Genomic DNA, 16378 nt, shown 5'->3' on the forward strand with positions numbered 1-16378 from the left:
TGGAGCCAGTGACCAAAGCTGCAGCTTTAATCCTAGCTCTATCGCTTAGCAGGTTAAAGACTCCTGTGGTTAGAGAAAGATAGAGATAAACAGTAAAGACAGATTCAAATGAAATTCTGAATGGTTTACATGTGTTTGAAAATATGTGTAGGCTTGGAAGAGAAAAGAAAAAGGATAGAGAAAGTCCTTAAAAATGGAATAGAGTAAGAAAAAAAGTCACATAAAGATGGAAAATACAACCAGATGGTGGTGGTACACGCCTTTAACCCCAGCACTTGGGAGGCAGAGACAGGAAGATCTCTGTGAGTCTGAGGCCAGCCTGGTCTACAAGAGCTAGTTCCAGGACAGGCTCCAAAGCTACAGAGAAACTCTGTCTTGAAAAACAAAGAAACAAACAAAAAAGATGGAAAATACACAGAGACAGAGAGTCTGGATACTGTAAGTTATTGTGTTGTCTTTGAATTATTTGACTGCTGAGGAGGGAGCAATAGCTGCTAAAAGACATTTGATTATAAATTCTGTTGGATTAGTACAACCTATATATTTTGAAAATGCCTTGACTTCAAAATTTCAGTCAAAAGATATGTTACTTTGGAGGTTTTGCTCTTATTTTCACAGGAAATGAGAGACTGGGTTTCATTTTGGGTTAAGAAAAATAATATTTGATCAAGGAAGACCCCCCTGAAAAATCTCCAACGGGAACAGATGGCCCAGATGATTCAACATTTCAGAACAACTCTGTTGCAATTTCCTCTGAGTTCTACATTAAGAACAGCCTCAAGACTGCTGGCTGAGATGATCCAGTCTCACAAAATACTCCAATCAGGACTTTATCATAATCCTAAATTTTCTTTGCATCCCCATAAGATTACCAGTACCTCAATCAACAGGAAGTAGCCTAGAAAACTACACCCACATTCCCCCCAAAAATGGATTATGGATGTTTGTCTTTGTTTAGTGTGTTGGTTACAAGTTGTTATGAATAATGGTCAGGAAAAAAACTAAACAAAGAAGATTAGTTCAGGGTCTTGTTTTGGAAAATAAGAAGGGGAAATGCAGTGGGATAATTCTGTTGTACACGGTAAAGATTTGTCACTCAGATTTGTTTAATAAAATGCTAATTGGCCAGTAGCTAGGCAGAAAATTTAGGTGGAGCAACTAGACTAAGAAAATTCTGGGAAGAGGAAAGGCAGAGAGTCAGTCATTCATCAGCCAAATGCAGAGGAAGCAAGATGAAAAGGCTTTACTGAGATAAGGTACCAAGCCACCTGACTAAACATAAATGAGAATTATGGGAAATTTAATTTGTAAGAGCTAGTTAATAATAAGCCTGAGCTAATAGGCCAAACAGTCTATAACTAATATAAGCCTTTGTGTGTTTCTTTGGGACTGGAAAGCTGCAGAACTGGGCAGGACAGAAACTTCCATTTACAGGGTTTTTTAAGCATCCTCATGCATGCAGCTCGTTCTCTGCCTTGACAGTATCTTCCTCTATAATCTGTACCCTTGCTCTGTTGCTATTTAAAGTAATCTTACTTCATCTGCAAATCAATGTGAGCTCTTATTTTCAATAAATAAGAGGCCAAGAACCTGGAAACACCCTGCCTCAACTCCAGTTAATGTTAGCAAGACCTTGATACAAGCGTGAAATTTAGGCATACAAAGACTAAAGGTACCCATTTCCAAGCACCCTTTGTCAGGAATGCACTGAATGCTGCGCTCCCTGGAAATAAAGAACAATACAGAATATATGGGGTCCAGGGCAGACACCTCAACCTGGATGCAGGATATAGGGTAATGGGTGCCAGGAAACCTGGAGAAGAACTGGATTAGAACTGAAGTCTTCAGGACCTAACAGAGCAGACCAAAATCACGAACAACTGCTGTGCTTAAGTATCTAGATGAATTAGTATTTTACTGGAGATATATGATAGTCATGGTGGTTCAGACCCATGATCCCAACACTCAGGAAGTTGAGACAGGAGGGTTGCTGTAAGTTTCAGGCCTGCCTGGGGTGCAATGTGAAAGTTCATCTTAAAAAATAAAATATACAGCCAGATGTTGGTGGTGCACACCTTTAATCCCAGCACTTGGGAGACAGAGTCAGGAGGATCTCTATGAATTTGAGGCCAGCCTGGTCTACAGAGTGAGTTCTAGGACAGCCAGTGCTGTTACACAGAGAAACCATGTCTCAAACAGACAAATAAATAAAATAAAAAATAGGGGCTGGGTGTGTTATAGTTTGTTTGTTTGTTTGCTCTTTATTCTTTTAGCTCTTTGGGGCCTTGCCACCCAGCTCTCAAATAAATCACACAGAGAATTATTATTACTCATAAATGCCTGGTCTTAGCTTAGCTTGTTTCTAGCCAGCTTTTCCTAACCTTAAATTATCTCATCTACCTTTTGCCTCCTGTCTTTTACCTTTCAATATTTCCATATATCTTTCCTTTCCTTCTTATTCTGTATCTTGTTGTGTAGTTGGGTGGCTGGCCCCTGAAGTCTTCCTCTTTTTCTTTTCTCATTCCTTGATCTTCTCCCACATTTCTCCTTGTTTTTATTCTCTCTGCCTGCTAACTTTGCCTATCCTTTCTCCTGCCTTGCTATTGGCCATTCAACTCTTTATTAGTCTATTCAGGTGTTTTAGACAGGCAAAGTAACACGGCTTCACAGAGTTAAACAAATGCAACATAAAGAATGCAACACATCTTTGAATCATTAAACAAATACTCCACAGCATAAACAATGTGACACATCTTTAGTATTCTACAACAGCCTGGAGAGATCTTAGTAGTTTGGAACACTTGCTGTTCTTGCAGAGGACATAGGTTTGGTTCTTGACTCCCACATGGTGGCTCACAATTATCTGTAACTTCAGTTTCAAGGGATCTGATGCCCTCTTTTGGCCTCCTTGTACCATGCACACATGGGGTGCAGGCATTCAAGCAGCAAAACACCTATATACATAAAATTTAAACAAAATGAAACAAATAACCCCCCCCCCACACACACACCAAAACTATCAGTCTGGGATTGGAGTTCAGATGATAAGAGTTCACATCTAGCATTCATGAGGCCCCAGGTTCCATACCCAGCACCACCTAAACAGGATGTGGTGCAACGTGTGTTTGCAATGTCAGAACTTAGGCAGAGGCAGGACGATCAGAAGTTCCAGGTTATGGGTTGGAGAAATGGCTCAGAGATTAAGAGTACTGACTGCCCTTCTGGAGGTTGTGAGTTTAATTCTCAGCAACCATGTGGTGGTTCACAACCATCTGTAATAAGATCTGGTGCCCTCTTCTGGCAGCAGGCAAAACACTGTATACATAATACATCTTAAAAACAAAAAAAGATGGTCTAGGTTATTTTTGTTTACATAGTGAATTTAAAGCCATCCTGGAATGGGGAAGGGCACAAATAGCAACAAAAAGAACTAAAGGAAATGGGGGAAATTTTGGTAATTATTAGCTCTAGAAAAAAACCAAAAATGCTGGGCGGTGGTGGTGCATGCCTTTAATCCCAGCACTCCAGAGGCAGAGGCAGGAGAATCTCTGTGAGTTCGAGGCCAGCCTGGTCTGCAAGAGCTAGCTCCAGGACAGGTACCAAAAGCTACAGAGAAACCCTGTCTCGAAAATCCAAAAAAGAAAAAAAAAAAAAAGAAAAAAGAAAAGAAAAGACCCAAAAGTTGTGGAGGAGATGAAACATAAGCACAAATATTGTGCTACGTGTTATTGCTTGGCACAGTAAAGAGTTTGTAACTCGTACAGGTAAGTTTTACTTTACGTCAGTTTAGTATCTTTTCATTACATTGTGTGTGTGTGTGTGTGTGTGTGTGTGTGTGTGCACGCACACACATGTGCTGAGGTCAGAGGACAGCTTTAGCTGTTTCTTTTCCTTCTGCCAGTGGGTCCCTGGGTTCTTCAAGTTGTCAAGCAAGTGCCTTTTCACTGAGTCATGAGAGGGTGGCATATTTTCCCTATAATTGTGTGCTGTTATTGTTTTCTCTTGTTCTTTTTTAAAATAAATTAAAGAAGTATTTATATATGAGTGCTCTGCATGTATGCCTGCAGGCCAGAAGAGGGCATCAGATCTCATTACAGATGATCACGAACCACCATGTGGTTGCTAGGAATTGAACCCAGGATCATGAACCACCATGTGGTTGCTAGGAATTGAACCCAGGTCCTCTGGAAGAGCAGCCAGTGCTCTTAACCCCTGAGCCATCTCTCCACCCCCACCCCTTGCATATCATTGGCTGTCCAGGAACTAGTTTTGTAGATCGGGTTAGCCTCGAAGTCACAGAGATCTGCCTGCCTCTGCCTCTGGAGTGCTGGAATTAAAGTCGTGCACCACCACTGCCTGGCACAACTATGTATATTTGCTTTGGTATTAGGGGAGTGGGTCTCGCCGTGTAGTCCGATCTGGCCACGAACTTGATCTATACCTGAGGATGGTTGTGAACTGTTCATCCTCCTGCTTCCATTTCCCAAGTGTTAGATTACAGGCGCAAGCCATTATGCTCAACCAAGGCCTTTTGATTTAATGTTGAGAGTAGCGGGGCGCCAAAGATGCTAGCAAGGGAGGGTGACGTGAGGTGTTTCAGGTTTTAAAATTATTATTCAGGTCATCTCGTCGGGAATGGATTGCCAGGCCAAAAAGTCTATAAACAGAGAGAATAGGAATTGCAGGCTAGGCTAAAGATGATGGTGGCCTGGCTTTGGTTGTGGTGCTATCCCTTGCTGGTGGAGAAATGCAGGTGTATTTGAAAGGCAGACCGAGGGACGCTGTGGCTGAATAGAAGTGCCAGGCAGAGCAGAGTCGAGGATTTTCCTAAGGATTTGGCTTCATCCCTGGGTGCACCCTAATTCGGAGCCACTCAATACTTATCTGAGACCCAGATCAGAGAACTGTCGAGAGAAAGAGCTTTCGAAAGGGGACGATGGAATAATCGCGTAGTGCGACCAAGGCATCGAGCTCGGTTTCGCAGAACGAGAAACAGTCACAGTGGACCTGCGGATGCAGTCGGGTTCCTAGGTGGGTCTGAATGGTGGCGCGCGGCGCGCTGAAAACCTGGGAAGCGCCTCTGCACACCGGGTCCCGCCCCTCGCTGCGCTGTCCGCTTCCGAGCCCAATAAAGTTATTGAAATCGACGCGGTTGCTAAGGAAGTGGGTCGCCGAGCCGGGTTGCTAAGGAAGTGAGCGGCCGCGGTCTCTCCCCATCCGGGGCAGCGGGGAATGGCTGAGCCCGGGGTTCGCCGGCGCCGCCCGCTCTCGGCTGCGGCTGCAGGTGAGTTAGGGATGCGGGATCCCCGCGGGGCGCCCAGCGTTGTCCTGGCGTCGCTGCTCCGCGAGCCGCAGTATCCTCTGCCCGGCACCTGGGTTATCTGACCGCCAGGTTCCTTCGCGGGCGCGGCCGGCACGACCCCCCATTTCGGCCGCCCCTGCTAAGTCCTCACTGCCGCTCTGCGGCCGTGGTCCCGGGTCCTGGCTGGGGAGGCAGCCCCGGAAGCAAGTACCTGAGGTCCGAGCCTTGGAGCTGTGCCTGGCTGGCTGTGTGACCTTGGACAAACCCCTTGCCCTCTCTGGCAGCAGCAGATCTGTCTGTCCAGTGGGGTCCTGACACTTGCCGAGGAGACGTGTACGTGAAAGGGTTCCAAGTGGGAAGAGGGAGAGTGGCCTGGGTACTCTACGTGGGGATCAAGAGTCCCGTTTGAAGTCTGTATGCTTGAGTTTGAAGCTGCATCTCGTGGCATTGAGTCTTCTGCTCTTCTGTGAAGTGGGATAATGGACTGCTATGGGAAGCCAGGGGGACTGGCGTCTGGAGTAGCTCGGCACATGGGGCTTTTTTTTTTTAATTAGAAGATGTTAATTACACATAATAACGGGTTTTATTATGACGTTTCATGTTTCATTCGTGTGTATGATGTATTTTGATTATGTCCCTCTCCCACTGACCCCTGCCTTCTTCTAGTCCCTTCTAATTCCATGCCCTAGGGCAGATTGCAAGAACTTGGTGCCGGGTTCTTTGCAGGAACATGGACATTTTACCAATGGCTACACCTCGGAAGAAAATGCCTCCTACCCCCTCAATCACCTTTAATTCATCTGAGGTGCCGGGGTGGGGGGTGGGGCGATGTGACACCTCAGGAATGGGCGGGGTCTTGTGAGCCCCTCCCCCTTGCTACCGTTAACTGCCTGTAAATCCTTGTGTAGGTAGGGGTGGGTAATTGTGAGCCCCCACTCTACAAAACACCTGGTTAGTGCTTAACGCCCTATAGTGAGGTATTTGGGATGGGAGGGAAGCCTTTCAGGAGGGGAAGATGACTTGAGACCACCAAAAGGGCTTAGGTGTGTAGCTTGCCAGCTCACAGGTATTCCTTCTACCCTGGCCATTCCCCACCCACAGTTTTACTTCTTGGTCTGCTCAGAGGAGGGGAGTTGTTGATCTCTCAAGAGGTACTGGTGGGAAGAAACCCAGAGATAAGATTCTGTAGATGACCGGGGGTGGGGGGAGTTATGGTTTCCTTTTGTTTTTGTGCCTTGTCCATCACCCGGTATAAGAAGAATGGGGGTATATTTATCTCTTCTAGGAAGTGCTTAGAGTAGTAGTGATCATTTATAGCTTGATAATAAGTTTTTTTGAGGCGTATTATCTCATTTAATCTTCACAGACTTTGTCAGGCAGCTGGTGATGTCACCCGTCTTGTAGATGAGAAACCTGTGCCTGAGAAAATTGAATTTGGCTTGCCTAAGAATCTGAGGTTTACAGTGTGATGGAGCTGGACATGCATTTTATCCCCTGCTCCCCGATGCCTCTGCTTTCTCAACAGTAACTGCTAGAAGGCCACAAGGGTATTTTGAGTTGCTTCTAATTGCTTTGGCTAAAGGTTGTTCTCCCAATGGCATGGGAACAAGTTCTCAGAAAAAGCTTTGTTTGTTGAGTTTGCTACTAGCATATATTCATTTTATCTAATAAATTTCATTGACTTTTAAAAATACTTTTATTACTGTAGTTTGTGTGGGTGTGACATGCATGTATGTGCTTAATGTGCATGTGTGTGTGCGTGATGTGCATGTATGTGCGTGGTGTGCATGTGTGTGTGAGATGTTCATGTGTGTGTGATGTGCATGAGTGCGTGTGCATGATGTGCATGTGTGTGATGTGCATGTGTGTGATATGCATGTGTGTGTGCATGATGTGCCTGTGTGTGATGTGCATGTGTATATGTGCGTGATGTGCATGTATGTGTGCGATGTGCATGTGTGTGATATGCATGTGTGTGTGCATGATGTGCATGTGCGTGATGTGCATTGTGTGCAGGTGTGTGCGTGATGTGCATTGTGTGCAGGTGTGTGATGTGCATGTGTGTTGTGCATGTATGTGATGTGCATGTGCGTGATGTGCATGTGTGTGCGTGATGTGCATGTGCGTGATGTGCACTGTGTACGTGATGTGCATGTGTGTTGTGTGTGTGATGTGCGTGTGTGTTGTGCATGCATATGGTGTGTGTGATGTGCATGTGTGATGTGCATGTGTGTGTTGTGCATGTGTGTTGTGCATGTGTGTGTTGTGCATGTGTGTGATGTGCATGTGTGATGTGCATGTGTGATGTGCATGTGTGTGTGTGATGTGCATGCGTGACTGCCAACTTATGCTATGGCATGTGGAGGTGAGAAGTCAACTTTGTGGAGTTGATTACTTCCAACTTTATGTGTGTCCTGGGGATGAGGTTTAGGTAAACTCAGGTTGTCAGAGCCTGTGTGGCGAGTGTTTTACCCGCTGAGCCACCTCCCCAGCCCCACTGTGACTCTTTTATAAATGTATGTAGTGTGTTTTGCTCACATTCATCCCCATTATTCTCCCATTCCTGCTGATCTCTCCCTTACCAAATAGTCCCCCCGTCCACATCTCCCACTCCTTTGGCAATTCAACCAGTTTAATTAAGATTGCTTATAGCAATGCAAGTGATGGGTTATCTATCCCTTTATTTATTTTTGAGATAGGGTTTCTCTGTGTAGCCCTGGTTGTCGTAGAACTCACTCTGTAGATCAGGCTGGCCTCGAACTCACAGAGATCAGCCTACCTCTGCCTCCTAAGTGCTGGGATTAAAAGCATGTGCCACCACCCCCTGCCAGTGAGGGGTTGTTTATAAGAGCACAGGCAGTTTACTAGTGTTTGGACAACTGAAGGAAGTGCCTCTTCCTCAGCAACCATGGAGTGCCTATATAGATCTCAGGGAGGCGTGCGGCCTTGTAGAGGCCTTCTCTCTCCATGACTGAAGATTGATGGGCTCAGTGTCAGGTATCTACACAGGTAAGCACAGCTGCTGAGACTTCAGGGGCCATTTCCTACCCAAAGACAGCATTCCATGCACTCCGCCCCGTTCCTCTTCCTCTTCCGTTCTTTCTGTCCCCTTTTCTGTGATGTTCTCGGAACTGTGGAGGGGGTAAAATGTCCCCACTAGGCTGAGCATGCACAGTCCCTTACTTTCAGCACCTTGACCAGCCATGAGTCTCAATGACCGCTGCCCACTGCAAAAGAAGCTTCTCTGAGCAAAACTGACTTCATCACTAATCTATAGGCATCAATCTAAATGTCTCAAATGTAGTTTGACAGATATATCATGTCCATTTAGTAAGACAGCAGTGGTGGCTTCCCAATAGGGCCTGTGTCTTCTCCAGCCATGGGCTTTTGGCCAGGTTGCAGCGCCAGATGGGAATTCCTTTCTGTGGAGAAGGCCTCAGATCCAAGCAGAAGGATGTTGGTTACCCTGTAACAGCCAGGCCACTTTTGCACGAGTGGGTGCATTTCCCTGGGCAGGTCATTATGGTCGGATGAAGCATCCACAGCCAACTGACACTGCTGATGTGTCCTCCCCAACAGGCTGCATAGCACCTGTCAGTCTTGTTAGGCACAGCCAGCACCAGGAAAGCTTCCAGCTGCTTCTCCAGCAATAACTTCCTACCCTCTCATTCTGGTGGGCAACCAGAAGCAGTGGCATTAGCCTGTTTTGGGTCCCTCGAGGGCATCTCCGGTGATTTGAATGGGGACTGCTGAGACATCCAGTCCTGTGAACTGAACAACTGCCTGTTTCTTGGCCTCTACAGTGAGTGGCAGCCATTGTTGGACTATTGCATCATGTAAGCCAATCTAACAAATCTCCTTTTAATAAGTACATTCATTCTTAATTCTGTTCATTTAGCAAACCCTGACCAAAATAGTATCATTCTCCAACAGCTCATGGTAAGGTAGTCTACCCCTGGCACTAAGGTTTTCCTTTAATAATGTATGGCTTTTGGGGGGAAACGTATCATTGTAATAGATAGCATTCAAAGTATGAATCCCCCCCATCCCATGCTGGAATGTTTAAAAGTGGCATTCTCTATCTCTCGGCTCCTCTTTAGTGAGGAATTTTGGCTGGATGGTACCCATCAGTGCTGTTGTGGTTGAAGGTATGCAGTTGGGCTGCTGGGTTAAAATCATGGTCAGCTACACTCAGATTGTATTTCACCCAACAATTGCTTTACTATTTGTGCCATAGCTTCCTCACCCACAGAGCAGGTGATAGCATTGACATCTTATAGGGCTCTTAGGAAGATTGACCTGAGTCCGAGCCACGTGAACTGCCTGGCACATTTGATAAATGTTAGCTGTCATTATTTGGGTTTAACCTAGCACCTGTACTATATTTCATATTCCATTTGTGGTCAATGAATGAGTATGACGTGTGGTTAGAATCTTAGATCTGTCAATCTTAGAAGATCATCATAAGCCTGAGACACTTGCCACTGTGGCATTATGTAAATGTGGGTGTTATCACAGGCTTCTTCCAGAAGCCAGGACTTCCATGCCAAGATGGGCTGCAAAGAAAGAAGTCTGGGGCAGGGTGTAGCTCAGTTGGTAGAATGCCTGCCTGGTATGCATGAACCCTGGATTTCACCTCTGGTGCCACATAGAGCTTGGCATGGTAGTGCACGTATGTAATCCCAGCACTCAAGTGCTGAAGGCAGAAGAATCAGAAGTTCAAGGCCACCTTGGCTATATATCAAGTTCAGAGTCAATCTGAGGTACGTGAGGCCTTGTTTTTGTTTGTTTGCTTTAAGGAGGAAACTGGTCATAGAATTCAGGGGTTTGCTGTTTGACACCAAATTCAGTAAATGTTTATTTCACCAGGATATACAGGATGTTGTACCTCCAACAGTCTTCAAGGAACCCCGAGCTTAGTTTACAAGTATCTATCATTTGACAGAACTTGATCTCCCCACCGTTTTGGCTTTAGGGGTTTACCAAGGCCTCATGCATGCTAGGCGAGCATTCTATTAACCAGCTCCATCTCCAGCCTCTTGTTTTTATTTTTTGTTTTTTTGTCTTTTTTTGTTTTGTTTTGAGATAGGGTTTCTCTGTAATTTTGGAGCCTGCCCTGGTACTAGCTCTTATAGGCCAGGCTGGCCTTAAACTCACAGAGATCCGCCTGCCTCTGCTCCCAAGTGCTGGTATTAAAGGTGTGTGCCACCACCACCTGGCTCAGCCTCTTGTCTTTTGTTTTTGATGGGGAGGATCACCTTGGTTGCTCTAGCCACCGTCTAATTTCCAGGCTCAAGTGATCTTGTCGCCTTAACTTCCTGAGCAGCTGGGACTGAGTATTTGTCAATACACCTGCTTTGACTTGTCTGAGTGAATTCATGTGTCGTGTTTGTGTTGGCCACAGAGTAAAGCCACCGTTGTCTTCTACATCTGCTTTCCAAGATATCTGATAGGTACCTGTGGGGGCAGGAGTGGGAGCCACGGGGTGTTCCTATACCCCAATTTCCTTGTTAGCTTTCCTTCCTCCTCTCTCTTTATTTCCATCTCTTCTTGTCTTCCCAGGCTGGCCTTGCACTTGCAGGTCTCTTGCCTGCCAGATCCATCTATGGATTTTCAGGTCTTGTGTAGCTGACACACTGCTGTCTGCATGGATCTTGATGCTATTGAGTTCTGACATGGGCCTTCACTCATTCTCACTGGTATTCTTGAGGGAGGGAGATGCAGATTTAGCTCCCCAGTGGATGAACCCTGAGGGAGAGAAGCCACGCTGCTGGGAAGTAGCCCACCTCACAATGGTGTCTTTTCACTCCAAGCACAGTGCTCTTGCTACCATGTTTCTTGAGCTTCATTTGTGTGACATTTGCTGAACAGCTGTTATGTAGCAGCCCTGCATAGTCTGGGGGTGACAGCGAAGAGATGGGTGAGGTCCTTGTTCTCACCGTTACAGCTCAACAGGTATAAACCAAAAACCAAAAAGTAGACAGACAGGAATTTGAACAGGACAAGCACTGTGGAAGCGTGGCACATGGCGGCTAGAGAGTCACTTCTGGGGGCGGGCACTGTGGCTTCAACTGAGTCGTCAAAAAAGTCATCTGAGCGGTGGTGACATGTTTGTTGAGGCTTACTTTTAGGAAGGGGCTCACCGTTTAAAAGGTATACCAAAAGGATAAAGACTCCAAGGTGGGAACAAGCTTGGTAAATTCCAAAAACCACAAGAAGTGGCTGTGACGATGGGGTGAGTGGAGAGGTGGCTGGGCTCCAGTGGGAATCTAGTCTCTCCCATAGAGGGACTCACAGGCTGGAGTAGTGCAAAAGCAATGGGAGCCATGGAGTACTTCGAGAAGAAGGTGTTACCATCTAGCTGTCTTTGGTTTTGCTGATTTTAATGTGTGTGGATGTTCTGCCTGTACTCCTTTGCCTGTGCCCCTCTTTGGCATGTCTACAGAGGCCAGAGAGAGGTGTTGGATCTCTTGGAACAGGAGTTGCTGAGGGTTGAGAGCCACCATGTGGGTGCTGGGACCTCTGGAAGAGCACTTACTGAGCCATTTCTCCAGCGCCTAGTTGCTGTTTTAATATATTAGGTTTTTTTTTTTTTTTTTTTTTTGGACAGGGTCTCCTGTAGTCTAGACTAAACTTTAATCTCTCCATGTAGTCAACTAAGGATGGACTCGAACTTCTGATTCTTTTTCTCATCTCCTGTGTGCTGGAGTTCTAGGTATCTGCCACCACACTAGCGCCTGTGGGGCTCTGGGCTGAACTCAGAACCTTGTGTGTGGCAGATAAGCCCTCCACTAACTGAGCCCCTAGATTTTTGTTTTGCTTGTTTAAATCGCTTGGAGGGTGGATGGTGAGTTCGGTGTAGAGTGTTTCCTAGTGTGCGTGTGTCTTCTGTTCCATCTCCAGCATCACAAGAGGAAACAAAAGAAAGTGAGATCTTTCTGGCCTCTGTGGGTATGATTTGAGAGAACTCTGAGTGGCAGCCGGAAGTCTCCGCAGGAGGGTGGTAAAAAGGCGACAGCAGCAGAAAGACTTGTTTGGAGGTGGGGCCAGCAGGATGGGAGGATTAAGACGATTCCTGGGTTTTTGGCCTGAGCAGTTAGAGGTGCCATCTGCCTCTAAAACGTTAGAGGACGTTTTGGTGTGGTGCCCTGAGAGGAACAACAGAATTATTCCAAGAGGCCAAGGGTGGAAACCGTACCTTAGGCCCTTGGGAAGGAACCCCCAGCTTCTGCTAAAGGACAACAGCCAGGAGGATCTGGCAGAATGCCACCTTGAGTTTCCAGAAGACCTTCTTTTCTAGGCTGTCTCTATGCCAGTCTGTGGAGCAGTAAACGTGGCCTCTGCTAGGCTCATGCTTACCTGTCTCAGGCTGGTAGCATCGTTGTCCTGGCTTGTGAATCTTGGCTGATGGAGGCTGAGATGAGCCTAGCCAGCCAGCTCTGGAAGAGAACATAGACTCACTAGCACAGCTCACTCCCAGCGCCTCAGATGGCCATGCTCTCCCTGCCAAAGTGCCTCTTTCCTGGCCGCTGGACAATAGGTCTTAAGGCTCAGAGCATTTTAGACGGGAGAAGGTGCTGAAAAGCTGCTGTGTTCTGCCAGAATTCCTCGAGGACTCCGAGAGTAGTAGCTCATCCTCGCAGGGATCCAGGCCTCATTTCACAAGTACCAGCGACAGCCTTTAGACATTGGCCTTCACTGGTGCTTGTACCACGTCATGGACGGTGAGACATAACTGCCCTGTCTGCTGCGTGTAGCTCTGTGTTCATGATGCTCCTTCTGGGCTTCTCGTCAGCTGATTCTCAGTCAGTCGTGGTCATGTGGAGTATGGGTCGGCCTGTTTCCAGGTGAGGACTCCGAGATACTGAGAGGTCATTCCTGCTCGCCAGTGTATTAAGGATCTGCAAGTGCTAAGGCAGGTAGAGTCTTGCTGGTCCAATGTGCTGTGCATGACAGAAGCACTCTTGTTACTACTGGGTACCTCTTGAAAATGCAGTCTAAGTCTAGATCAGAAAACTCAGGATCTGGATTTCACCATCATCCCCAGGTACACTCGCTTAGGAGGTCCCTAGGTACACTCACGTAGGTGGTGGGAAGCAAAGCCAGGTACTCCTTCCATTTTCCTGCCAGTCAGGCCTCTGTAGCTGCCAGCAATGCAGCCTTGGCCAAGAATGAGGAGCTACTGGAAGGTCTGAGGGTGAAGTCACCGTAACAGCTGGATGATTTTTGGGTGGCGCAGTTCAAACAGCTGGATGGTCTGAAAATGGGGCTCTCCCAGCTGCGGGTGGCTAAAATACCTGTTGTGAGATCATCGCTGTATCCAAGATCTGAGTTGTCAGATCCATCTCCAGGGTCACTGTGGTTAACCAGACTCAGAGAGAAACGCCTACAAGGGCAAGAAGTACAAATCCCTGACCTACAGCCTAGAAGATGAGAGCTGTGTGCACCCCGACCTCCTTCATCATGAGTGCCTGTGTCTATGCAAGGCCGTGGTCATGGCCTGAGGCTGAAAAAACCACAAAACCCCTAGGATTTGGCAGTGGTAACAGTGAGGTGATAGGGTGCAGGGATGGCTCCTGTTGCTGAGCCAAGCGCCTGCTCTTTCATTTCCCAGCAGCCTTGTACAGGAGCTGTTCCTCCCCTTCCCAGAAGAGGGAAGTAGAGACACCAAGAATCAGCTACTTTCCCACATATGCTGACCCCAAGTCCACTGCTCAAAAAACGTCATTTATTACTTTTTATTGTGTGTGTATGTTTGTGTGTGCATGGTGTGTGTGCCACAGTGTACCTGTGGAAGTCAGAGGACATTTTCATGGGGTCAGTTCTCTTCTTCCACCGTTACATGGGTCTCAGGGTTCAGACTCTGTTGTTCACTGAACCATGCTGCTGGTCTTCTACTACCCTGTCCTCCTTTCTATAGAACCCAGAGCCTCTTGCACGCTAAGCACATACTCTACACAGGGCTCCATCCTTGGCCCCGTCTATTTTTCAGGTGAGCAGTGACCACAGTGCCCATGAAGTTTGTCAGAGGCCTCTCTTCTGCGCCTGGGTAACTGATTTGAAATGCTAACAGAGGGCTGGAGAGATGGCTCAGTGGTTAAGAGCACTGACTGCTCTTCCAGAGGACCCGGGTTCAATTCCCAGCACCCACATGGCAGCTCACAACTGTCTGAAAATGTAATTCCACGAGATCTGACACCTTCACACCAATGAACATAAAGTTAAATAAATCATTAAAAAAAAAATTAAAAAAAAAAAAAGAAAGAAATGCTAACAGAGACAAGGGGCTTCAAACCAGGCACAGTGGTACTTGGTTATAACTCTAGCACTCAGGAGGTGGGTGTAGAAGGGTCAGGAGTCCATGGTCAAGGCTACACAATTCCTTTCAAGTCAGCCAGCCTTACAAGAGCCCTCCATCTCAACCCACAAAGAAACAGACCAAAAAGTGACTTCAAAGGCTGAGGAGGCTGGGAATGCCTTGGCTGTTTTAGAGTGTGATGGTGAGTCTCAGTGTTGGAGGCTGAGGCTACAGAGACCCAGCTCTGGGCAGGCCAGGCCAACCCTCATGCTTTATAGCAGCCTAGCTCCAGGTCTCCCAGAATCCGAGCTGGACTCTGAGCTTCTCTCCTAGGTCACTTAACCCTCAGGGGAGAGAAGAGGGCACCAGAAGTCCTGCAGTGCGGTAACTTTAGAAAGTTTTGTCCAAGCCAGGCGGTGGTGGCGCACGCCTTTAACTCCAGCACTTGGGAGACAGAGACAGGCGGATCTCTGTGACTTCGAGGCCAGCCTGGTCTACAAGAACTAATTCCAGGACAGGCACCAAAGCTACAGAGAAACTCTGTCTTGAAAATTAAAAAAATAAAAAATAGAAAAATAAAAATAAATAAAAAAGTTTCTTGTCAGGCTGGTAAGATGGCTTAGTGGATAAAGGTGCCTGAGGACCCGAGCGCAAGTCAAAGACACAAGTGGTGGACAGAGAGAACCAGCTCCTGCAACAAAACTGTGGTGGCGCATGCTTTTAACCCAGCACTCCAGAGGGCGAGGAAGGTGGATCTTTGTGAGTTCAAGGCTGTTGTGGTAAACATAGCCAGTTTTAGACTAGCCAAGGCTAAATGGCAAGACCCTGTCTCAAACTCATCCCCCCAAATTTAAAAATATTTTAGAAGATTTATTAATCAATCCTATGACAGCACAGAAAATTCTGGCAGGATTTTAGCAGTAATTCTGCCACTTGTATTGTGACATGGCAAATAAGTCAGCCTGTCTGGACCTCTGTGCCTGTCTCTCTGTGTATGTTTATGCGTGACTGTAGCTGCATACTCAAACACATGACATTTTCTTTTCCCTTGGTGCCTCTATGCTGGGCTTTTCCCCTGGGTGGGGCTTCCGGAGCACATTTCTTAACAGTCAGCTCTCCTGGCCATTGCCACCAATCTGTGTCGCATCTTTATTATTCATTTATTTATTTATTGTGGGTTTTGAGGCAGGGCTTGGCTATATAACAACCCTGGCTGTCCTAGAACCCACTCTGTAGACCAGGCTGGCCTCAAACTCACAGAGATCCACCTGCCTCTGCCTCCAGAGTGCTGGGATTAAAAGCGTGCACCACCACCCAGCTCTGACTGCATTACATCTTGAGGTGGGACTGCTCAGGGATCATTGTGTCTCCTCACTTCGTCACCTGACTGCAGACACTGAGCCCGTCACTGCCGGCAGACCTGTCTTTAGCACACTGCTTCATTAGAGATCTCCGGCACGGGGAAAGTGGGACTTGAGTTGGGGCAGGTACTTACAGCACTCTCATTTTCTTACACTAGAGCACAGTGTAGCCGAGAGTGTGATCCAGGGGAAATAGAAAGATGACTGGGATTTGGGACATTAACACACTGTCACCCACACTGCAGTCCTTAATAGCAAGCACCTTTAGCACTGGTATCAGTGGGGCTGTGTGGCCTTTTGTGTAACACAAACTGTGCAGAATAGGAGCGCTGCACAGTCTGTAGCAGCCCAAGGGTGGCAGCAGCCATCCCTCTGCTGATGACTCAGGAGCATGAGCACAGAGCCCGCTGGTGAATC

The 16378-nt window shown here is 47.0% G+C and overlaps 1 protein-coding gene across 1 annotated transcript in view; it reads left to right on the forward strand.

Moving 5' to 3' along the window:
- The first annotated feature begins 5202 nt into the window (after positions 1 to 5202).
- Kif3b (kinesin family member 3B) overlaps positions 5203 to 16378 on the forward strand; it is a 49950-nt gene continuing 38774 nt past the window's right edge. The window contains exon 1 of the mRNA XM_038331737.1: positions 5203 to 5284. The gene's annotated coding sequence lies outside the window, so the exon portion shown is untranslated. The remainder of the gene's footprint in view (positions 5285 to 16378) is intronic.

The sequence above is a fragment of the Arvicola amphibius genome, chromosome 5, assembly GCF_903992535.2.
Source record: "Arvicola amphibius chromosome 5, mArvAmp1.2, whole genome shotgun sequence".
NCBI classification, from domain to species: domain Eukaryota; kingdom Metazoa; phylum Chordata; class Mammalia; order Rodentia; family Cricetidae; genus Arvicola; species Arvicola amphibius.